The 26,430-nt window shown below is 32.6% G+C and overlaps 1 protein-coding gene and 1 non-coding gene across 6 annotated transcripts in view; both read right to left on the bottom strand.

The window, feature by feature from the left end:
• LOC114282620 (protein PHYLLO, chloroplastic-like) overlaps nt 1–26,430 on the bottom strand; it is a 330,809-nt gene that overhangs the window by 37,719 nt on the left and 266,660 nt on the right. The window lies entirely within an intron of this gene.
• Nucleotides 1,422–4,505, bottom strand: LOC114282619 (uncharacterized). Of its 2 annotated transcripts, none has more exons than XR_003636310.2 (3): nt 3,028–4,505; nt 2,021–2,106; nt 1,422–1,932 (listed from the first exon to the last, which is right to left on the bottom strand). It is a non-coding gene; the product is annotated as an uncharacterized LOC114282619 (transcript). The 2 variants fall into 2 exon arrangements; XR_003636311.2 differs by having other exon boundaries at nt 3,007–3,473.

Raw genomic sequence — 26,430 nt, 5'->3', positions numbered from 1 at the left:
TAATAGTTTAATAATATTTATATTCCAACAGTTTAGAATTTAGTCTCCTTTGGCTACTTCTTCAAATTGTTTGGAAGATATATAATTGTTCCTGTACAACGGGCTGAAATATATTGAAACAGTTGCAAATTGTTTGAATTTTGAATGACATCTGTTCATTTCAAATATCATCTGTTCACTTCTTTATGTACCTGTTCGGGTCTATTAATACAAGACTTGTTCCATCAAATGTGGGATTAATAAAAACATCCAGAAAAATTCTTCGGACAGATTAAAATCTGCACAGTTGCAGATCTGTCCAGTTCCCAATCTGTATCTGTCCTATAACAGTTTCATATCTGTTTGGCAGTTTGGACAGATTGAAATCTGCACAGTTGCAGATCTGTCCAGTTCCCAATCTGTATCTGTCCTATAACAGTTTCATATCTGTTTGGCAGTTTACACGCCTGTTGGGACAAAATTTTGTGCCTATAAATACCATCATTCCAGCAGTGTTTTTGGTTCGAAAAAACAGTCTGCAGATTGTCTAAATTGCTGTCCACATTTTATTTGTGCATTATTCTCCATTTTAGTTTTAGAATAAAATTCAGAGAGTAAGAACACAAGGTTCTAGTTCGTCGTACAAATTTGTATAGAGTGCTACTACAAGTTTGTGAAGATCATTATACCCTGGGAGATAAACGCCACTCAACCGTAAGCACCGTAACGGAACGAATCTGTCTTAAGGACAGAGTGTTACACACTCGACTTGGTCTTTTGATTTTAATTCGGTTCGATAAATAAATTCGGTATATTATTTATTTATTTTGTTTGAATTTATTTCAAGTTATTTATTTACACAGAAGATTGTTCCAACAATAGCAACACTTTTTTTTTTTTTTGCCTTTAGTGAGGGTTTTTTTTGTCAAAATTTTTTAAAATTTTTTTTTTTCAGTTCCTTCTGTACTAAATAGACTTGAAGAATATTTTTTTTTTACACAAAGTTCAACAAAAATAAAATCAAAAAAATGTGACATTTTTAGGTTGATTCCAAACTCACACTAATGAGTCATCATTTGTCTCTCAATTACCTGATAAAGATGAACATTATATCTCACCCATAAATTTGTTTCCTAAGTGAATAATTTGAATTGTCAAATAAAGACTTAAGATTATTGATAATTATCCCTAAATTATAAGCACACACAAGGTGTTAATTAATTTTAATATTTTTTTAAGACAATCTATTATATGAAGTGATAGCATAAACATAATTTTTTGTTAAATTCATATGAGATGTGTACCACATGCAAATTATTATCACAAATGTACCATCTCCTCTTCAATAATATTGCATAGCTACTCTAAGTTGGGTTGATGTGTCCTAACAGAGTGTGAGTCGTTTTGTGAGCACAAACAGATTGACAGGCTTGAAGCCAATCTTGCAGCCAACACAAAGCATTGCATTCTTCTCTCAGAAGTTTCTCTGTTCAGCTGATATTCCATCCAATGGAAAAGCAAACAACTAAGAAAATACAAATTTATAAATAATACAAATTGTTGGGAAAAGAAAAGGAGGTCATCAGTCAATATGCACACAAACACCATTTTTAATGCCATTACCCCTTTGGCACTAGTTCGAGAGAGCATTAGCACAAACATGGAACTGGGTGGCCTGTTTTGGGACTCTGCCATTGACTGAACTTCTCCCATATAGGCATACTTGTTTGGCTGCCTCTTCTTAAATGCATAGGCATGATTGGTGCTCATCTTCTCTTAAGCAATTAGAACCATTTCACTTTCATTGATGAAGAAGTGCAATTAGAACCTTTTTACTTTCACTGATGAAGAAGTACCCACCTTGATCATATAAGGACACTCTCCCGGCTCCGTCAAATCCTTCTTTGAATTCTGATATAGCGTGTAATAACTTGACCGAAGCATTATAGGAACCTTAAAATATAAGGCAACAAAGAAGTAGAAGAGTCAATATATGGAACTCAAATAATCAATTCATTGATTTGGTGTTCAATTCATATACCTTCCTAATGAAGACTTTAGTGAAATCCTGAATTTCAGTAACTTCTTCACCATCATGTCCTTTCTTTATAACTCTCTTTGTCACGCCTATATACAAGGGAAATGAATATGTTAGATTCCTCAATCTCACAGCTTTCAGAAACAAAGTTGCAGTTTCTCCATCTGACTCGGTCATCATTGGCTTATTCAAGTAAATATGAACAAAGCTGATCTTATAGATGGTCTGCAAGTAAATTTGTAATTACTACAATCCAAGAGCAACGTTCAATCATAGCAAAGCCATAAAAATTGCCCCTGATTCTTCTTTCAACCATATCAATCCATGACTATAGGCAACTAATCCATACTAAAATGACCTAAAATGCTACTCTTCATGCCTTACTCTCAATCATACAAATACAAAACTTACTCCTTACTAGCCATGTAAAATAAGTATCCAACTACAATAAATGCTTAATTATGAGTTCATTCAAGCAATTACCAATTCTTCCACGAGGTTTTCTGATAAGACTAATGCCATTTGGTGTTTCAATTTTCGGCAATCAAAATTAAGAAACCAAGTACACAACAGAAATCAAACTAAACTTCAACTTATCAACAAAATTAAACAAAATTTTGTCTTCACCAACTACCCAAATTATGACAAATACATCAATCTTCAGTTGTTGCTTCAATCAAATTATCACAAAACTTTATTTTCACCACCCAACTGCAACTACTAACCAATGACTCTACTACCTCCAAAACCACAACAAAACTTTGATTTTGAGTTCAACTTCAGCCAAAAAAAGGCAAAAAAAACCCAGTACCCCATACTATAGATGATCAATCAACAATAGAATCACATTAGTTGATTTACTCAAAAATTTACTCTTCTTCATCCTATCATGCTCAGTAATCAACTACAATAAATGCTTTGTTTTCAATTTCATCTGATTCAATTACCAACTTTTTCCAACTAGGTTTTCAACTATACAACACATAAACCTAGTGATTTAAGAGTAGAACCTCAGTGAAATCGGCTTGGTGACCAGGTTGTGCTGGGACTCGAGTCCAATCTCGATATCGGCTAACTCATCAATGATTTCTTGCATAGTGTTCTTCTGAATGAACTCATCAAAAGAATCGAGCTGTTAACGAACCAGACCCTTCTCTTCAAAGTAAGCAATGATCACTACCCAACCATCTTCTTGAGTGATCTCATCTTCGTCTTCGTCATTGTAGCTTAGATCGTACTCTTCTTCTAAGCCCATTCTTGAAAAAATTTCGAGTTTGAACAGAGGAGAGTGAAAATCAGAGAAGGGTTTTAGAGGCTTAGGAGAGTGGAGAGAGATTGAAAGATTGAAATAAGTTGAAGATTTGGGGGCTTTATAGGAAGGCGGTGATCTAAAAGATTTCATCGACATCCACTTTCGTGTTTTTTCACGCCAATTGTTTTTACACTTATTTAAATAAATTTAAAATTTATACTTTCCTCTCTTTTACATCTCTATAATTTCAAAAATGTAAAACAAACTTTTATACTTTCAAAGATGCAAAATAAGTATATGTGGATCTTTCTTTGAACACTGATGATCTTTCAAAATAAATTTTATTGGAATCATGCCCAACGCAAGTACCTATGAATCTTTCTTTAGACAATGTTGATTTGTGAATCCTTCTCTGAACATTGATGATATGCCAAAATGAAATTCTTTAGAATCACGCAAAACACAAGTGCTTGTGAATCCTTTTGTGGACATCGATGATCTATTAATCTTATGATCTACCAAAATAGAATCCATTTGAATCAAGCCCAAAACAAGAACCATTCATTAGAATCAAGCTCAAAACAAGTACTCATGAATCATTCTCTAAACACTGATCATGGAAGGATTCACAAGTGTTCGTTGCGTGGTTGATTCAATTAGATTCCATTCTAGCAGATCATAATTTCAGACATGCTATCATATTTAGCTTACTCTTTTCTCTCTATACTAGCTATTTTCTTGTTTTCTTTTATTACCATACCTATCTCTTTTCTCTCTTTCATCACATCTGGCTAATAACTTAGTGGCGAAGGAAATAACGATAATGATGAGAGGTAAGAATTTAAGGTTTTTAAAAATTAGAGCGTGACGAAAATCAAAGGGTATTTGGGAAGACAAAAAATGAAGATGAAGTGACAGATCTAGATGGTTTTATTGGAACCATGCCTAAAACATGTACCTGTGAATCTTTCTCTGGACACTGATGATTTGCCAGAATGAAATTCATTGGAATCATGCCCAAAACAAGTACCTGTGAATCTTTTTGTGGACACTAATGATCTGTTAATCTTATGATCTACTAGAATGGAATCCATTTGAATCAAGTCCAAAATAAGTACCATTCATTGGAATCAAGCTCAAAGCAAGTACCTGTGAATCCTTCTCTAAACACTAATCATGGAAGGATTCACAGGAATTCGTTGTGTGGTTGATTCAATTGGATTCCATTTTAGCAGATCATAATTTCAATCATGCTATCATATTTAGTTTACTCATTTCTCTCTCTATATATACTTACTATTTTCTTGTTTTCTTTTATTACTATACCTATCGCTTTTCTCTCTTTCATTGCATCTGCAAAGATGGCTAATAACTTAGTGGCAAAGGAAATAATGACAATGATGAGAGGTAATGAATTAAGGCCATGTTTGTTTGGCTTCTTAGGTGGTGGGATTGGATTAATAATCACACGAGTCCCATCAAACCCATGTTTGGTTATGCTATATGCTAAGGGGCTATAAGTCCTATGGGACTACCAATCCTACTTGGGGGTAGGATTAGTGTTCCCTTGAATGGGGTAGGATTGCTAATCCAATCCCCTTGGATTGAAGCAAAATGTCTATTTTGCCCTCCATTTATCAAACACAATAAAATCTCTTTTTTTATGCAATTAGGGTTTTTATGTAATTTCATAGAATTAATCGTAACCACTAAATACCACCACACTTATCTTACTTCTCAAACAAATGCACTTTTTCAAACTGTCACTGAAAGTTAAAAATTAGTGACTTTTTTCTGATGATTTTTTTAAACTATAGCCAAAAATTATAATTAGTGACATTTTTTGTGACAATTTTTAAATATAGCTGAAAATTAACAATTAGTAACATTTTTTAATAGTGTTTAATGAAAAATGCCATTAATTATCATAGGATCTATTAGGCAATAAATTCACCTATTAAGACCTACATGTAAGTCCTCCTTAAATTAAATGGTTCCAAACTATTTATGTGTTCTTTGTTTTTTTGGTATGTATAAATTTACTACGTTATTGAATACATATTATTAAATAGGTATGCTTGCCTTGTCTATATTTTTCTCGACTTGGTTCTAGAAAATAAAAAATCTTTGCTGCAAATGTCAAGATATATTTACATAATATCATCCATAGCTATGCTCACATTTCTATACCTGACTAAATGTATTAGAAATTATTATTATAAATTTTTTGATCGGCGAAAGTTAATTATTAGATTAGTACCTTTGGGAGTTAGCCTCTCCCGCTAAGGAGGGTTGAACTCATAACCCAAGGAGGGTTGAACTCATAACCTTCTCCGCTAAGGACTAAGCTCTTAAAAAAGTCATGGTAATCAACTAAGCTAGGCCTAGTTGGTTTAGTTCTATAAATATTATATTCATCCCATTATAATTAGAGAATAATACACAACAAGAAACTTGCGTTAAGGGGGAGTTGAACACAGAATCTCTCCTTAGGGACTAAGCTTCTAGAAAAGTCATAGTAGCCAATTAGGCTAGGCTTAGTTGGTTTAGTTCTATAAATATTATAGGGTAATGCTTGAGACTCCAAAAGTTCTACCGAAATTTCTATCAAATGTTTTTCATGGTGTGGGTCTCACACCTTTGTGAAACATTTGGTAGGAATTTTGGTAGGACTTTTAGAATCTCTAACATTTTTTAATATTATATTCATCCCATTATTATTAGAAAATAATACACAAGAAGAAACTTGCATTATACCTAAAAATATTTAGATTAAAATAGACCAGTCCTTTGCATTACACTTAAAAGTATTTGGATTGAAACTATAATGTGACTTCACGCGCGTGGGGGCTAACTAGTAAAATAAAATGTTATTTATTCGTCTATACATTCAATGAATCATATCTATATTATTATATGTATTAAGGAAAATGAGGTTTCTAATGATAAGGCCTTGTGAAACTCAAAACCCTTATACTATTTTTCTAGAATTCTTATTTTTTAAATAATTAAAAAGTCTTATGGTGGCTAGTTTTTGTTGAATCATTTAAAAAAAGTAGTAATTAATCCATTTAAAAGGAAAGTTAATTATTATATTTAAAATTTTAAATAGCTTTTATGACTTGATTTACACATTTCAAAAATATAGTTAATTAATCTATTTAAAAATTTAAATTTAGAAGTTTGAAAAGAAAAGTTAATTAATCAGTTTTAAAATGTAAATTTTTGTATCACTAAAATATAGGAATCAATTCACAACTTCCATAAAAAAATATTCTTGATGTTTAATGATTTTAGGAAAATGGGATTTCTAATGAGAAGGCCCTTGTGAAGCTCAAAACCCTTATTTTTTAAATAATTAAAAAATCTTCTATTGACTAGTTTTTATTGAATCATTTAAAAAAAATAGTAATTAATCCATTCAAAAAGAAAGTTAATTATTATATTTATAATTTTGAATAGCTTTTATGCCTTGATTTACATATTTCAAAAGGAAAATTAATTAATCCATTTAAAAATTTAAATTTAGAAATTTTGAAAAGGAAAGTTAATTAATCAATTTTAAAATATAAATTTTTGTACCACTAAAATATAGGAATCCATTCACATCTTCTATGAAAAAAAAATTCTAATATTTAATGGTTTTATATGCATCAACATTTCAACATCTATATTATAGCAAAGAGACAAAGCATTTCATTAAAAAAAAACCGTGAAACCTCCAAAGTTTCATCCAAAAATTTTAAATTTTAGTAATTAAATAAAAATATTAAAAAAGATATTGGTTGTTTCCCTATCCTAAAAAATTCCAAAACCAATTAACATGTCTCACCAAAAGATTTTTACAAGATCGTTGACTCGTGATTCCCATAATTTTGCCCCTTTTTAAAAATATATTTTTAGATAGGTAATTTTGTTTCCTTAAACCCCCAAGCTATGCTTCCATAGCCTAAGGATTATTCCAAAAAATAAATTTTTATTTTGTCTTTGAAGGGTGTCAATCAATATATTGAATCTATACTACATATTAAGAAAAAGAGGGTTTCTAATGAGAAAAGCCTTGTGAAACTCAAAACACTCGTACTATTTTTTTAGAATTCTTATTTTTTAAATATTTAAAAAAAATCTTCTATTGGCTAACTTTTATTGAATTATAAAAAAACAATATAATGTCTTGATTTACATATTTTAAAAGGAAAGTTAATTAATCCATTATAAATTTAAATTTAGAAATTTGAAAAGGAAAGTTAACTAATGAATTTTAAATTTTTTTAAAAAAAATCTTATTATGTCTTGATTTACACATTTCAAAAGGAAAGTTAATTAATCCATTTATAAATTTAAATTTGGAAATTTGAAAAGGAAAGTTAACTAATCAATTTTAAAATTAAAAAAAAAAATCTTATTATGCCTTGATTTACACATTTCAAAAGGAAAGTTAATTAATCCATTTATAAATTTAAATTTAGAAATTTGAAAAGGAAAGTTAACTAATCAGTTTTAAAATTAAAAAAAAAAAATCTTATTATACCTTGATTTACTCATTTCAAAAGGAAAGTTAATTAATCCATTTATAAATTTAAATTTACAAATTTGAAAAGGAAAGTTAACTAATGAGTTTTAAAATTAAAAAAAAAATCTTCTAATTTTATTGAATCATTTAAAAAAAAAATTATTATGCCTTGATTTACACATTTTAAAAAGAAAGTTAATTAATCCACTTATAAATTTAAATTTAGAAATTTAAAAAGGAAAGTTAACTAATCAATTTTAAAATTTTTTAAAAAAATATTATTGAATCATTTAAAAAAATCTTCTAACTTTTATTGAATCATTTTAAAAAAAAATTATTATGCCTTAATTTACACATTTTGAAAAGAAAATTAATTAATCCATTTAGAAATTTAAAAAAGAAAATTAACTAATCAGTTTTTTTAATTTTTTTTAAAAAATCTTATAACTTTTGTTGAATCAGTTAAAAAAAATCTTATTATACCTTGATTTACACATTTAAAAAAAAAAAGTTAATTAATTCATTTAAAAATTTGAAAATGATCAGTTTTAAAATTTAGATTTTTGTACTACTAAAATATAAGAATCAATTCACATCTTCTATAGTTTATTTCTCTTGATGTTTAATTTTTTAAATATTTAAAAAATCTTTTATTGGCTAGCTTTTATTCCCATATAATGTGATTGATGATCCATTTTAAGAACTCGCTTCTCCTACCAAATATTATATTGGTTTTATTTAGATAGTGTATTTTTTTTTATTAAACAAAATGGATATGTAGATAGGCTACTCCACATATCTGCCATGGAGTATTGCCTATTAACACCCACAATGCATTTGTAGGGAACCCCACCACACCTATATTGGAGCCGAAACTAAGAAGTATGTTTAACTCCAACAATGGTTATAGAGATTCGAACCTAAGTTTTGAGTGAGGAATTTTAAGGTTTTACCACTGAACCAACCCCTTATTGGTTTTTCTAGATAGTGTATATCAACAAAATAAAGGATCCATAACTCCTTTTAAACACTGATGATGTGTTTGGTTCATGATTTTGGATATAAATTTTGAAAGAAAAAAATGAAAAAGTATGCAAAATTAGGTAAAATGTAGTTATATTTCATTTACATTTCATCTATCGTTTTCCTTTCTCATTATAAATTCCTACCCAAATCCATGAATCAAACATAACATAAAGTTGGATACATATATTTTTCATACTAAAATTTTTGAAATAATATTACTTTTAAAATTGTGTATTATAAACGCTTATCACACATGGCTCTCTACATAAATGATTGAAATTTATTTTAGTTGCTATCTCAAAAATTAGTTATAGAGTCAAAGAAAATGTGTAGATCTTAAAGTTTTATGTTAGAATTTGTTCAAACGTAATTATCCTAATATTTATAATAAAAAAAATTATAGCCATAAACATAAAGATTATTTTTTTTTTATAATATTGAGTTATTAAAATATGATGTATTATAGCTTAAATCAAGAGTTATTGAAAAAACATTTTTGACTCAAACTAGATTTTCTAGGTTAATTTTTAATATTTAATCCAATATTGGAACTATCAAATTAGCTCAAACCGATCACAAACCGATAAAGTGAATTTTTAATGATTAGGCGAAGGTCACATTAATATATATATATATATATATTGAGTCGAGTAGTTTTTAGGTTTAATATGTAGTCCAACACCACAAGTCAATCATAATCAATGTTCACATAAAAGTTATGATATACAACAATTTACAATTTTGAAGAAACAATTAGTATATTAACAAATGTAATTTACTACTATCATATAGTAATTAAAATTACTATATTTATAAAACAAAATGTATTTATATTTTATCATAAATATAATTTTTGTAATTTAGTCTTTAATTTTTACCGATTAAATTATGACATACAATTTTTTATTAAGAATTTAGAACACCCAATTAATGACATCAGAATAAAAATCTTCTCTTATGTGTAACTTTGATAAAAATAAATAAAATTTAATTGATTATAAATCATTTTTACTACATAATTTATATAAATTTTATATTATTATTTTAATTTAGAAACTAATTTTTGATTAATTATTTATACCTGTGTATAGCACGAGTAATATGCTAGTTTTCTTTGTAAGGATAAAGGTAATTATCTATAATATTTTATTACTTATCTTTCATAATAGATACGTACTTGTTTTTATCTAGTATTATTGTCACGATCCAAACTCGCTCCTATATGTTTAGCATCGTAATCAGCCAATAATTCTGGTATTACCGAAGGCTTCTGAACAGATTGACAAAATAAGGGGCTTGCGGAAGCAATTATACAAACATATAGTGTCCATAGAGCTGTGCAGATATATATGAGACAGAAAATTTAAAACTTAATTTACACAAATATGACATCATCCCATGTATAGATATAACAAAAAGGGACTTAGCCCAATATACAGATAAACAGAAAGTCTTGATAAAACTTAAACAAAAGAAAATCAAAAGACTTAAACTTGATCCATAATTCTCAACCACAAGACACATCAGAAACCTCTTCGGGAGACACAGAAGTTGGCCGACAAAACAGATTCCAGGTGGCAGCTTAGGCCTGGTCACGCGCCTCCTTACCTATATACATAAATAATACAATGAGTTAGAGCCCAGTGAATAATAATAGAGTAATGGTTTTATGATTGATGTCCAAAACAGATTCAAAAGTCTGAGTTCAGATTCAGAAATAAATTCATATTCATATAAGATTCTCACAGATAATCATACGTGGTACATCCATTAGCGATAATGAATCTGATGGCTCATGAATATATAAGACGTTCCGATGACCTATGAAGAGACTACATGACCCATAAAGGCATGCATATAAAATAGTTAAATAGTTATGTATAACCAACCCTGGTAGCAGGTAACAGATATCACATGATGTTAAGGATGCCACGAATACATTTCAAAAAATTGGACATTCATTCATGATTCACTAAATAGCATTTCAGAAAATAAATCATATCATGTAAGTAAGAAAATACTTATAGTCAAACATAGCTTTACAGAGTTATTACTCACAAATAACTCCAAACACAAAATAGACGGATTAGACAGTTTAAATGGACTATGGTGCGTGACCTACACAAAAATTAAATAAATACGCAATGAAACATACGCTCTGTTGGTGCTTAACTTATTACTTTTCTTCCTTTGTGTGTTTCTAATCCTTATCCTCATTATTATAGCTTAATCATGGCTTAGAAATGCCTAAGATAAAATAAGGATGCCAAAATGTAAGTTGAAATATTAAGTCAAATTTCTGAAATCATGGCAGTTTGCCTATAGCGATCCTGATTTTGACCCGACCTTTATTATATCCCAGACTTGGGTTTAATGATTTCATACTGTTGTCTATATCTTGCTTCTCTTATATCCCTTCTCTTATATCTCCTTAAATTTGGCTTTGGAAATGTTGTGGTTATGTTTGGAACAGGTTGGTCGCTTAGCTTTCAAACCTCATGTTGTCCAAATTTTTAGCCCTCCGCTCGAGCGGCACTTCTTGTGCTCGAGCGGCACTTCTTGCGCTCGAGCGGGCTTTGCAAACTCTCAGTACTTTTGCAGGTCTGCAAAATTACTTGGAGAGTGTATTCTATGCTCGAGCGACTGTAGACACCCCATTTTTGACCGCCCTTAAGACTTGGGCACTACTGATGGTTTACTTGGTGGAGAAAGGTGTGCAAGGCAAAGGTTTAGTTTCTTCGGCAAAGAGAGAGTCAAATCTCAACTTCACACTCCTTTTGGACCGAAACAATCTTGATCAAAAGATTTTGGACCTTGAAACCCTCTCTTTCAAAATGTTTTGAAAATGAAGTTCCTACGATGTTCCGACGTTCGCATTTCGTTAAATGTTGTACTTTTCGGTAAACCGAGTAAGGACAAAGTGGAAATGAATGAAAGAGAGATGAGATCTTTGAAAAATCTTTCAAAACACCTTACTTAGGGGTTTGGAGTTGAAGAAAAGAAGAGAAGGGGAAAGAAACCCAGTTGGGGAAGAAAATGGGCATGAACCGTTAAGAGAGGGACGAGCAGTCCTCGCTGAATCAGGATTATTCATTTGCATACTTGGATTTCAGCAATGAGGCTACCACCATTGGAAATCTTACTTTCGGGGCTTCATTTTGCACTCAAGAGTCTCCTAAAGCCAAGTCCAGACGGGGGAGATATGGTTGATTGAAGTAGGGCATCACTCCGGTTGGACCGAATTTGCGCGGTTTCACCAAAACAGGCATAACTTTTTGCACAGGAAGAATTTTGATGCAAGGATGGTGCCATTGAAAATCTAACTTATGGGGCTTCAATTTGGACACCTGGCCGACCACTTTTGGACTTCCCAATCACTGGCCGACCACCTTTCTTTCCGGAAGACCAATTTTTTGTCCTGAAAAACCAGAAAAAGTAGCAGGCCGACTAGAAAAGGTGGTCGGCCGACCACCTGAACCTTTTGACCTGGTCGGCCAGCTTTCTCTTTTTTTGTCTCAATGAGTTGAAGCCAGCTGTGCCAGCTGGAAGCCTCAGAATGCATCTTCCATACACGTGTATGGAGGATGTTTAAGCTAGCTTTTAAGCTTCTTGGAGAAGCTTTAGACCTTCTCCTCTATAAAGGAAAGGGCCCTCTTCCATTGCTAGGGTTCAGAACCTGTTTTGAGCATACATACACTTTCCCTCCATAGCTCTATATTCCAAGCTCCAAAAACCCTTGTTCTTGGTCCCATTGCACTACACCGCCAAGCACAACACCTCCATTATCAACCTAAGAACCTAGGAGCTCATTTTTAGAGGTTGGAGAGTTCCTATTTTGGTCCAAAAGCTGCTGGCCCTCTGCTCTACAAGGGTAAGACACTAGTTCCCTCTTTTGGCCCTTATTTTGCTTCATTGTTTAGCCTTACTTGAAAGCATTTTTGGGTTTCGTCATAAACTTAAAAAAGTTTTTTTTTGAGCTTATAAACATGTTTGTTTAAGGTCATTTTTTTGTTGGGGGTCATCTACCCCCTTGCATGCTTCATTTCCTCTTGTTTTGAGCTATGCATTAGAGCATTTGTGTTGGCCTTGGTTTGGCCTTTTAGCAACTAAAATCCAGCGGATTTTAAGTGGCTAACATATGTTTTTGAGCCTTAAAATCAGAGAGGGGTGACCCTCTCACCCCTTGTTTTGTTTACTAGCTTTCTTGGCCTTACAAAGGAGCCCCCATTTGCATGTTTTGAAGCCATGTTTCAGGCCACTTTTTGTGAGTTTTGTGACCTGCATGAACTCTGTCCAGAGCCCTTTTGGCCATATTTGATGTCTATCTTGCACGTGTAGAGTAATCCTCTTCATGGCCTTTCAAAGGACCCTTTACTTGCATGCTTCCTAGCCTCATTCCATGCCCTTTTTAGTGGGTTTTAGGACCCTTATAACCTCTTTCCAGAGGTGATTTTTCCATTTTGTATGTATATCATACATGTATAGAATAACCCCTTGCATGGCCTTCCAAAGGAGCCTATCATTCTTGCATGACTGAGTTTCAGTGGATTTTTGGGCATATTTTGGCATGGAATACTTCTGTTTTTGGCTGGTTTGGTGATCTCTCATATGCTTCATATAGTTGTAGTACAACTCATGGTTCACTAACTTTCTTTGCATGCTTTGTTGACCCTCGATTTTAGCACTTTTTGGCCATGCCTTAAACTGATGTTGTGCATATTTTGGACTGCCTTAGCTCTGTCTTTGGGTCTCATGGTCGAATGATGTTTGTTTTGCATGCTTGTAGTTCAATACCCATGCTTAACCTTGAGTTTTGAGGCTCATTCCATGCATATACTAAGGTGTGTTCATGTTTTGGGTCCATTATACATCATATTTCAGAGCTTGTATGAATGCCATATTGCCATGTTTTCTACTCCTTAAGTGTGCTTGAGAGTTGTCCATGAATGTCTTGTTTTCGGACCATTGAATGAGCTCCATTTCTTCGCATTCCGAGCCATCATTTTAGGCCTTTTCCCCACTGTTTCAAACCTGCCTAGGGTCTGTTTGGGGTTGGTTTTGCCATTAGTGCATTGCTTTAGGTACCTCTAGTGTAACGCACTTCACTAGTTTCGGTACCCGGGCCCCCTAGCATGCATTGTGTGACATATTTGCATATTTCGGGACCATCTTTTGTGCCATTTCAGAGCTGTATCATATGTCATTCTATGCCATACTTCATCCTTTGCCATGCTTAGTTAGAGTTGCATGTTATGCCTTAGGATCGGTCCTTCGCATCCGTGCATGTTTGCATGTGTTTCGGTTGTCTCATTTCCATCATATGGCCACTGATTTGAGTGTGGTTGAGGTACACTCATATTGGTGTAAGTCCATCTTACATTGAGCATGCCATTTAGTTCATGATTGTTGCATGTTTGGCTGTTGCATTGTGTATGCTTTGATCATATCATTAATAGTCTTCATGTGCGCATGATAGCTTTCGTATGTGCATTATGTATGCCATTGTAGTTCATAGCATTGCGTATGCTAGGTTGCATGTTAGTCGCATTGTGTATGCCATGCATATTGCATTGTGTTTGGAGTAGGGTTTAGTCCAAACATGGGAAACGAGGGACGTTTCGTACTCAAAATGACGAAACGTGTCTTAATTCCCGGTCGCCGACACTCTGGATTATCCATGATGAAGTCTAGGCCTTGTTGTGTTTTCATGTGCATTCATATCACACCGAATCGTATATTTCGACTCCTCGACCATCATGCATCGAGATGCGTGATTGGTGGCACGAGGATCGAGGTCGTGCATACATATGTGAAAATGCTTTGCCATGCCCCTTTCTTGCTTTCTGTTGTAGTAATTCAGAAATCAGCAGCCTTCTAGAGCTTTGCACAGCATTCCGGGATTAATTGCAAATAGAGGCGAATCGGGGCATCGCAATGGATTTCCGCGCAAGGCAACTCAAGCATGCATCATTCATCATTCAGAACAGAGCTGAGGCGGTCCATGGATTTGCATACTAGTTTATTTCATTTCTTAGTTAATTTGTTAATTAATTAGGGTTTTGTACTTATTCGGACTGTATTATTTATTCGGACTGTATACTATTTATTCGGACCCTCCGAGCGAGGGCACAATTGTAATAAGTGTGCGTGAGTATGATGTATATCTTCCAACCCCACTTCTTTCTCCCTTTTATTTACCAACTTATGATGGTTAGATTATGGCATGTTTCAATTAGCATACTTATGCTCGCATGTTTGCATCCATTCATCTATCTTGCATGTACCGGGCTCGGCGCATCATACTAACTGCATTGTATTTCAATTCCGAGTTGAATACATGTTAGCTGTAGCATCATCACATGCCATCTCAGAATAGCCGAGCCTATTGTAGTTGCATTTTTGCATGTGTTGCATTAGGCATTTCAGCATAGGTAGGATTCATGTATGATTTCTAATTAGCTTCTGTTTTGGCTTGGAGTACTCGGTAAGTTTTATGCTTTAGCATCCTTGCATACGTGTGAGTGACTGCCATGATAGCATGCTTACCATGAGGCTATTTGCTTATGTGATATACCTGCCTGAATGCCTATGGGTGAAGGTTGGATTATCTGAATTGGAATAATGCATTGACTGTGAGTTTTAAGCCCACTAGATAGTGGCAAAACCATGTTTTCTAAGCCCACCCGAGGGTGGCAAAACCTGCATTTTAGCCTACTTGCGAGTAGCAAACCATTTTCGAAACAAACATGAGATGTTTTGTTCCAATTCAGGCAATCTGGCCTATATTTGTATGCTGTGCGCATCACGTAGTAAATCTAGGCTAATAACTGGAATAAGAGCACATAATATTTTCAAAACTTGATATCATGGTTAGTAGAGGCCGATCTTTGATCGGGCGAGCGGGGGTGCTCACGAAATGACTTTCCCCAATCGTATCCAAGTTCCCGAGCCGAGGCAACTTTGGTGATGACGGACACGTGGCCTTAGGCAAACGAGTCAGGGTTTCCTAAATTTCTCAAAATAAAATATTTAGGTGACGACTCTGTATCTGGCAAAGCAGTCCATGTTTGGCACTTCTTTCTAAAAATCTATTTTCCAAAACGATTTGCCGGACTTGGACTATTTGGTGATTTATCAATCTTGCATTGCACTTTGCGAGATCAGATTAAGAACCGTGACATTTGAGTCCTGAACTGTAGTGAGCCCATATGAACAAAACGGGGGAGATTTCCCTCTCGGGACATTCGGGGACGTCTGCAGCGACGTTTCCCACACTCGAGCGGGTGGGCTCTTAAGCGATTTTTCTTGCACTCGAGTGTTGGCCTGTTGTTTGCAAAACTACTGAATGTGTGTATTCTGCGCTCAAGCGGCCTTTCTTACGCCCGAGTGGTAATGCTCTTTTTGATTGTGCCTTGGCGCTCGAGCGTCACTTCTTGCGCTCGAGCGGAATAACTTCTTGTGTCTGACACTCGAGCGTCATTTCTTGCACTTGAGCGGACTGTGCATATATTAGTTCGCAAAAAGATCATTTTACATCACTTTTTCACTTTTCTCTCTCTTTTTACTTTTCAAAAACCCTAAATCTAGGGTCTCTCTCTCTAAAATTCACATTCTCTCTACATTTTCACCTAGATCTACTGATCTCTCTACCCATGTGCCTTTTTAAAAAAGGTAGTGCGTCTCAAGATCTCCATTTTGATCCAAATATAGTTGGGTTTGAACATCTTTGAAGTTTTACCCTTGCTTGGCTCGTCTTCTCTCTTTGAGGTAGGAATTTTCTACACTTTCATATGGTTTTTAACTTAGTTATGGATTGGTATGTGAGAATGATGGAATTTTGAGGTATTATGAACAAACTTAGGGTTTGGGTATTAAATCAAAAGAGGGGTTCCTGTCAATGAGTTATAAATGATTATGGGTTAAAAAGGAGGTCACAGTGTGACAAATTAGTTGATTTTGACATTGGGTTGATATTTGGAAAAGATGGGAGTTTGCCCTAAAATGTTTTGAATATTTATTTTGTATAAATAAATGAAATTAGTATTGTAAATGTAAAATTGGGTGGACTTTGATATAAATGTTGGAGTTATATATGTGTTACCACACACCTTTGAGAATTTGAATAAATTATCTGTCTTGAGATTGAATATCTGTTTAGAAATATCTGTATTGGGCTATCAATAGAGGATAGTTATGGTTGTTGTAGAAATTGCATGAGGATTAGGTGAATTAAAACTAATATCTTGTTGGTTGTCATTGAATATGACTATGTTTTAAATATATTGTATATGTATGATTGTTTGGGAGGAGAACGGGGATGTATTCCATGTTTGGGAGGAGATAGGGGATGGACTCCATTGAAATTAAGTTGGCCTATGTATCTATGATGAAAGTCCTGAAATCGCGTGTATACATGGGTGCCGATCTCGCAGACGAAATTTTCTTAAAATTGCAAATTGTAGTGTTTGTGTGAAATGGTTATGTGGTAAGAAAACCACTGAGTTGTAGTCTGAGTTGGGTTGCGTAGATAACAATCAATATGACTCAAGAATTGAGGAGATACGAATGGACATGAAATGGATCGATATAAAATGGTTTGGAATATAATACTTGGCATAGTATGATTTTGGAAAACGAGTTATAAATGACTTTATCATTGAGCATTGTGTATACACATCATATTTATAATTTCGTTAAGATTCATATATTGTGTTAGATTGTTTCTATTATGCTTTGGCTTACCCTACTTGGGAAAAACCATTTTAGGTGTTGGTGATATGCCTCCACCAATGACTTAGCTTGGAAGGATTGTGGAGCAGAGAACTCACTTTTATTTATTTTGTATTTACTTTTGTACAAGCCTAGGGCTGTATTTGTATTGAGCCTTTGACTCATTTTGTTGTAACCAAGCATCGTCTTGAAAAGTTGTAAGCCTATAGGACATTTATTTCGTTGATCATTTAATTTGGTGCCACATGTTATAAATTCAAGGTAGAGCTTATGAATGTGTAACACATGTGCCCTTTTTGTAAATTGACTCTGATTAATAGGAATACCTACTTTATTTATACCCTTTCGTATTCTTGATTGGAGTTGGATTATTGTCATTATTTTGGGAGCGTTACATCGCTGGAGCGCAACTTTGGTCGCTCGAGCGGACCCCTTGGTCTGCAAAACTTATGGGAGCTCTCATTTTACGCTCGAGTGAAGAGCTTGGTCGCTCGAGCCAAGATAGAAAACAAAAGGTGGCCACTCTAGCACAGGTTCTATCGCTCGAGCCAAGGCCCATGTTTGCAAAAGTATTGGGAGCTCGAATTTTATGCTCGAGCCAACTTTGTGTCGCTCGAGCCAAGGTACAAAACAAAGGGTGGTTGCTCGAGCGCAACTTTGGTCGCTCGAGCGATGATGCAGAATTCTGGAATTTTCAAATTGAAGTTCAAAGTTCAAAATCCATTTCCATTGCACCAAATCATGTTCTTTTGGGCCAAAACTTGAGAAAACACTTGTAAACTTATAAAACATCATGAATTAAAGATTATTTCACAAAATCAATGCCCAAAAACATGACAATTGCTCAAAGTCAAACTTGAAATGTACATATATAGAACATGTATGTAAACCTTCCAAATCATGATCAAATAAAGTAAAAAGATGGAAAACATGATGAATTCCCAAAATAAAGTTAGAATTGCCACATGCATGAGAGAATTTCTTAGAAAACATGCACTAAATGAAATGAAATGCACATACATGTAGGAATTGATTCTCATATCTACTCTTTAGCTTATTTCTTGTCTTTAATCTCTAATTTTCATGAATTCATGCATTAAACAACTCTATTTCACAATTAAAAGGGTGAATTCCTACCCTAAGTCTTGAATTCTCAAGTGTAGAAGCTTAATCTTCCAAGTCCTCTTCAATTTCCTCTAAATCTCAACCAATTCTCTTGTTGAGTTCAATTTTCTCTCTTCTTCCCCTCTCTCTACGTTGGAGCTCAAAATGATGAGGAGTGAAGTGTTCTAACGCATTATAAAAGCTCACACTAGCCTTCTATAGGCTTGGTTAGGCTAAATTAATTAATCCTTACTTAAACTAATCAATTACAATTATTTTATTCTAATTATTTTGTTCCGAATCGAATTTCAATCAAACCTACCATAAAATTCTAAAAATTCCAAAGTACACGTTAACCTGGGCAATTATGCATTCAGACGCCGATAAGACTTTCAATTCCCATAATGAAACAGAAACACAGACATATATTCCTACGATTGACAAATATGAACGCATATGACACATATAACACACAATTAACACATGCTTTCATCACAATTACTTGTTAAACACTCTTAAGTAAGGTTTATTAGCTAATTACAAGTCGGAGTTGTTATAAGTATACATCGTTATAAATTTTAATTGATTGTTTTTAAGTTTAAGTTCTTTTTATTACTTAATTAAATGTATTATTTTATTCTATTACTATTTGTAGAGAAGTGTTATTATTTAAATTATCTAATTTTACTACTTCAATGTATCTAATATTCATATAATTTATTGGCAAATTTGAAAGATTAGACTCTAATATTAATTTAAACACACAAAAAAATAAAATACCTTTTAAAGATAAAATAAAAATTTTAAAGATTTTTCTACAATAAAATCTTAATTGGGGAGGATTTTTTTACTAATTTATAATATGTATAAGCATATATTTTGTCTTTGTAATCCTTTTAGGGATTAAAGAAATTTTGATTTATATACTTTGGAGATCTAGTAGATACAATCGTTAATTCAAGGACTAAACAGACTTTGATTTATATACTTTAGGATTTAATAAATTCAATTGATAGTTCAGGGATTAAATAGGAAATTTAACGATAGTTTAGGGATAGAAAGTGTAATAAACCCAAAATTCAATGCATACCTCACAGTTACATTACTCCTACAAAAAAAACCATAGCAATCATATACTTCTATCAAATATATTTTCTACGCCTATCACAATTGAGTTTGGTGTTAACTATTTCAATATATTTCCCAAGGACATTAAGTTACATAAATTTTTATCACTTTATGTTGTCAATTTGTTTGTCAATATAGATGTATATAATGGTGTATTGCTAGCTCTTTTTTTTTTTTTTTTTTGGTGCCTGTGTTTATGCATTGCGATGCTTTCTTATTTTTTTCTAATCTTTTTTTTTGGGTGTACTATTACTATGATGCTTTTGAAAAATACATATTGGAGAAATTTTATTATCATTTTTTTTTTGAGAGAATTTTTTGTTGTAACTTTTTTATATAATAGTTTTTTAAAGATATACAATATCTTATATATATATATATGTATTCTATAATTTTCTTTATTCTCAAAATTTAATTAAGATGTGAATATATATCTCTATCTATACTATTATATAAACAAAATATTGTTACGCTTTTGATATCTAAAGTTCAAACCCTATTTTTATAAAATTTTAATTTTTTTTAAATTATATAAATACACATGGCAAATTATCATTAGTTGTTTAACTTTAAAGTTTTAATTGATTCCTTGATTAATATGGAAACTTTTTTTAATTTATGAACTATTTATGACATATATTATCAATACTATCTATATCTATATTCTATTTCTATAATTTCGATTTTTTTTTTTTTGGGTATAGAAAGTTAAAAAAAAAAGTTGTAGCCATATCCATACCTAACTAAAAAAAGTTTTTTTAAAAAGTCAAAGTGTAATTGTACTAAAAAAGTAATTCCACTTATTATTTTAGTCTAAAATTTGAACATATTTATTTTATAATAATAATAAAAATTTCTTTAAATTGAAATATACATGTGACATAAAATATATCTAACCATATCTATTTTTTTTTTTAAATATAGATAGAATTTCAAAACAAAAATTTTAACCATTTCTTATGTGATGTCCCAAGTCTTTTCAAAACAAATTGAGTATGTTAATCTAAAATTTCTATTTCTTTAGAACACCCTTGCTAATGTTGAGCCTTGCGAGTTTCATGTTGTTGACTATTTTTCCGTAGTTGTTCATTTAGTCCTAGGGTGTTCCGCAATGTCTTTTTATATCCTTGGGTGTTGGAGTGGGTTCGGGAATGGTGGGAGCGTATTAAGGTTGTTGATGTCTCAGTTCTGAGTTGGGACCACTTGAGCAGTACATTCGTCACTTGAGCAATAACGTCACCCTTCCAATATCTCGTTTTGCAGTCTAAACTACTAGGAGTGTATATTCTTTGTTTGAGTGAATGTTTCATCGCTCGAATGGTCTTTTACAAGGAGGAAAGAGATTCTGGGAGTTTGAATTGTTCGCTCGAGCGGTCTGTCCACATTCTGCTCTGAAAAATGTGTCCAGTCACTTAAAAGTTGAGCCTTTATACACTTTCCTTTCACTTTTCACTTCATTCTCTCTCTCTTTACATTTCACCTCCTCTATTTTCTCTCATTTATAGCGACTCTGGTTTAAATCAACCCGTTTGTTATTATGGATTCGGGCTTTCTTGTCTTGTTGATTGTTCATGTCTTCTTCCACTTCATTCCTTGTTGAGTTTGGCTATTGAAGTGTCTTGGTTGTGTTTGAAATAGGTTGGCAGTTAGTGTTTTCAAAACTGTCCTGCCCAGGTTTTGGCTTGTTCGCTCGAGCGAGCTTTCTTGCGCTCGATTGAACTTTGAGGACTTCCAGTACTTTTACAAGTCTGCAAAACTGCTGAGAGCATGGCATTTTTCACTCGAGCGGTCTTTCTTGCGCTCGAGCGGTCTTTTGGAACTCTTGAGCGGTACTTTGTTCGCTCGAGCGGTCTCACTTATTGTGTCTGGTCGCTTGAGTGATCATTCCTGCGCTCGAGCGGTCTGCGCATATATCAGGTTGTAAAGTCACCTTTTTAAGTCACTTTTTCGCATCTCTCTCTCTTTAAATCTCCGATCTTCTCTCTTTCTCTTTAGTTCTTGAACATTTGGCCCAAATACACCTTGATCCATCCATTTCTACATCATAGTCGCTTTGTTAAAAAGAGAGAACACATTGAGGGCTTCATTTTAACAAGAGAAGTTTGTGTTTTTGGCTCCGTCGAGTTCTACCCATCTTTCCTTTGAGTCTTCTTCTTTGAGGTAGGGATTACTTTGACTCTTTTTATGATTTTTAACTTAGTTATTGCTTTTCCAAACAAGATAGCAATTTGGGAATTTTTGGATAAAACCTAGGATTTTGGCTTTGAAATCAAAATAAGGGTTTTCAAAATGAGTTCTTATATATGATTTTGGCTTTGTAAAAATGGTTGGGTTGGGATAGATAGTGGATTTTATCCATGGAGATTGATTTTTAAAGAAATGGGATTTTGCCCTAAATTGTGAGAATTTGATTTTGTAAAGAGAAAATTGAATTGGTGTTGTTTTTATGGAATTGAAAGGATGATGATGATGATGATGATGGTGGAATTGGATATGTACTATAACTCCCATCTTGTGATTTTGAAAAGTATATCTTTGTTGGAAACTAATTATCTATTTAAAGATAATTGTTTTGGGCTATCAGTGGAAGATAGCTATGATTGTTGTAGAAATTACATAATAATTAGGTGAATTGAAACCATTTTCTCATCCATTTGCATTAAGCATATGTAACATATTTAACACACTGAAAATGTTGTTGTTTTGAGAAAAGGAGGTGAATACCTTGGTGAATCTAGGTAGGAGTGTAGTTATGATATTATGTTGGCCTGTATGGCCTTGGTAAAAGTTTAGAGGACCCGCGCGGTTAGGTGTCGAGCTTTTCGGTTAATACCGGTAAAATCGACAACTTGGTAGTGCTTGTAGCCTACTTGCAAACACATCCTAGAGATTCCCAGTATTGTATCCACTGCCCTTTTTTATTGAAAAGGAATTGATTGCATGAATTGAGATGTAAACTTGGCATTGCATGGTTTTGGAAAGAGATATAACATGTTTTGGCATGAGCATTACATATGCATTCACCGTACAACTCTGTTAAGATTCATACACTATGTTAGAGTGTCTCTACTGGGCTTTGGCTCACCCTATATGGAAAATCATTTTCAGGTGCTGATGATACGCCTTCGCCAAGGCAATAGCTTGAGAGGACTTGGAGTCAAGAGCTTATATTTTTGTTATTGTTGAAATTATTGTGTACAAGCCTAGGGCTTTGTTCGTATTGAATTTAAACTTACTTTGTTATAACCAAGCACAGTCTTGGAAAGTTACAGCCAATAAGGAATTATTATATCTGTTTAACTCTTATTTCAATATCTTTTGCTATGACACATGCTATAGATTCAGGGTTAGGATTTATGAATGTATTACTGCATGCGTTACACTTTTGTAAAGAGATGAAACCTTATGAATGGGAGAACATTATATTCAGACATCTGTTACTATTTAATAACTGTCATGGGTTGATCTTGTTGTAATTATTTTGGGGCATTACATTATTTATCTCTAGAAACCCTCCATCCACCTCATTTATTTCCTTGATCTACCCAAATCCATTGGGTTTTTGAACCTAATGCCTTCATTAATATTGGAGAGCTCATCAAGGGCTATGTTTTGTACGATGGAGATCGAATTTCGGCGCCGTTGTTTTTGAAGCTTTTCTTTCATTTTCATCCCAAATGTTGAGGTAAGGAGATTCTTTGAGTTATATATATGGTTTTAGCATGTTTTCCCTATTTTGTTATGATTATTTAGTGGGGGTTTGAAATTTATTGTGTTGGGCCTTGAAAATGTTGGAAAGTGATACTTCTTTTGACTTATTTCAAATTTGGTAGTTTTATGAACTTGTGAATCTCTTCGGAATACATGGAGGAAAATGTTTAGAAAATAAAGAACAACCCTCTTTTGATCAAACCCTAGATATTGGAAATTTGGGGGAAAGTGAAATTTATGAAAGATTCATGAAATTGCTAGAAATTTCCTTATAGAAATGATAAAATTATCGCATGTGATTATGTTGATTTAGAAATCCATGAGACAGACAAATGTTGTTGAAGAAATCTATTGAATAACATGAATGTATATGCTTGGACCATGACAATGAAAATGACCATTGATTATGAATATGAAATGATATCATGTCACATGGGGTATAGATTTCGGTTTTATGATTTGAGGAATGCATTGAAAATTCTTTTCGCATCGAACAAATGTTGAGGATTGTAGAGGAATCATATATATATTGAAACTATAAAATTTCATTTCAACTCACTCATTTTACGTAGTTGGGAATATGGTTTATTATGGCTATGCCTTGGAAATGGTTTTGTTGTTGAGAGGAAAAAAGTGTTGCTCTTGAAATGTTTTGGGGTAAATGCGGTGCGAAATCCGATTAGAGAGTGTAGTCGAGAATTAAGTTGGCCTGAGTATCCTTGGTATAAGACCAGAAACACGCGCATGTGGGTGCCTAAGCCCTCCGATTAGAAGCTGGTAAAGTAGGATTTGGTAGTACTTGATACGCCTACTTGCAAACACTAGTCCTGGAGATTTACCCGAGTCATGTTTACCACTCCGTCTTAAATCTTAGAATTTATATTAATGATAAAGACATTCTTTAAAGGATCATTGTATATGATTTTCAAAGGAACAAAACTTGTGATTTTGAAGCATGGTATAATATTGCATCCATATGTATAAGACTGCTTAAACATATTTACTTTGTGAAGATATCTCTACTAGATTTTGTACTCACCCCTAGTGAAATTTTGAAGGAAAGGATGTGATGATTCCACTTAGCTGAAGGCGTGGAATGTCTTTTAAGAGCACATGACTTATTTCTTTTTGTGATTATTTTGACAAGCCAAGAGCTTAAGTTGTATGGGCTGTTAACCACTTTTGTATAATTAGGCTTAGCCTCGGAAACTTATAACCCTTGAGGCATTTCTTTTGTTGTTTATTTCTTGTCAGTAACACATGCTATGGATTCAACTTAGGAAAGATTAAATGTGTAGTTCATGTGGATTCTTTTTGTAAATCTCATACATGAATGAAATATCGATTTAGAGATTTAATTAATTGAATTGAATTATTTAATGGATGAGTTCATGGAATTCTATATGTATGTCATTTATTTGGGAGCATTACATCTTAGCTACATCCAATTTAAAAAAGAAAGTCGAAGTGAAACTTTAAACATATATAATTTAAAATTTTTAAAAAGTTTGAAAAAAATTTCAAAAAAGACACAAATAAGCAAAAAATAATAAAATTTTTTTTGTCTTATTTTGAATTTTTCAATTTTTTTAATAAAGTTTTTCAATTTTTACTTTTTAATATATTCGTCTACCCAAAATGAATTGAAAAAATAAAAAATTCTGACATAATTTTGAAAAATCACTAAAGACTAAAAAATTCAAAAAAAAAAAGATAGTTTATTATAAAAAAATTAATTAATTAAAAATAATTTTATCGATCACTGTTCAACCCTGTACATGGTATGGATGATATGCTAATTTTTTATATATATGAATTTCACTAAAAATTTTAGGAAATAAATGATTTTGAATGGTAGTTGTGGGAGTTGGCTCCTCTCCGGTCCATTATTGGGCTGGAGAGTACTATGGGTTATTTTGGACTCTAATTCGGACCCATCTTGATAATTCAAATAATTTAATGTGTAAAACTCATTAAGTACATTATCCTTGTAAAAATTCACGGTGATTGGATATCGATATCCATTTGATCAGATGACATTTCTATCACAATTTATTTTAAAAATTATGCATGCCATTGATAGAAATATGATATAATAAAATGTCTATCGATATTCAATCAATATGATTTTTTATAAAAATAATATACTCGACGAACTTCACAAATTAAACAATTTAAATCATCTAAATGAGTCTAGATAAAAGTCCACAACAACTGAACGGCGCCCTCCCGTCCAATAACGGACTGGAGATGAGCTAATTGTGGATCGAAAATGAGACTTGCAAGGACGACATTTGTATGGAGAGGGACTATTCCTCATTGGGGATTGAAGATGTGGAGATTGGTGAAATTAATCTTGGCCGCCAAATGATAGGTGAGCCATACTAATAAAAAAATACTAGCGACCCTGGAAAATATTAACATTTTTGCTTGTTTCAATAATTGTTGTTTACGAAAAATATATCATAATATATATATTTTTTTAAACAAATGTGATAAAATAAAAATTATATGATTATTAGATTAGTTTAACTTTTTTATTAAAAATTTTACAAAATAAATTATTCAAATTATCAAAATTCATGTGTCCCTCAATTTAATTAACAATAAAAATATTTATATTTTTTTCATTAATTAACAATATTATCACTTTAACCAAAGGATTTGACTTATGTTAAAAGTTAAACTGAATCAGACAGTTGAGATCTCTGAATGATAAAAATCATTAAATACTATAGAACACTCTTATCAAACTTTATGAAATCACGGTCTATTTAAATTTTTTTAAAAACTTTTACCGATAAGAATATTCTGACTCTTACCGATCAAAATCTTCCGTTAATAATTTTTACTGATCAACTAGTCCAAATTAAAATTTTAATGTCACAAGCCATTCCTTGGGGAAAATATTTTTATTTTGACAACCCCTTTTCAAACTGTAATAACAAC

This window comes from Camellia sinensis, chromosome 10, assembly GCF_055761805.1.
Source record: "Camellia sinensis isolate YWXY chromosome 10, ASM5576180v1, whole genome shotgun sequence".
Lineage (NCBI taxonomy): Eukaryota > Viridiplantae > Streptophyta > Magnoliopsida > Ericales > Theaceae > Camellia > Camellia sinensis.
This window is presented reverse-complemented; position numbering and strand designations above follow the sequence as displayed.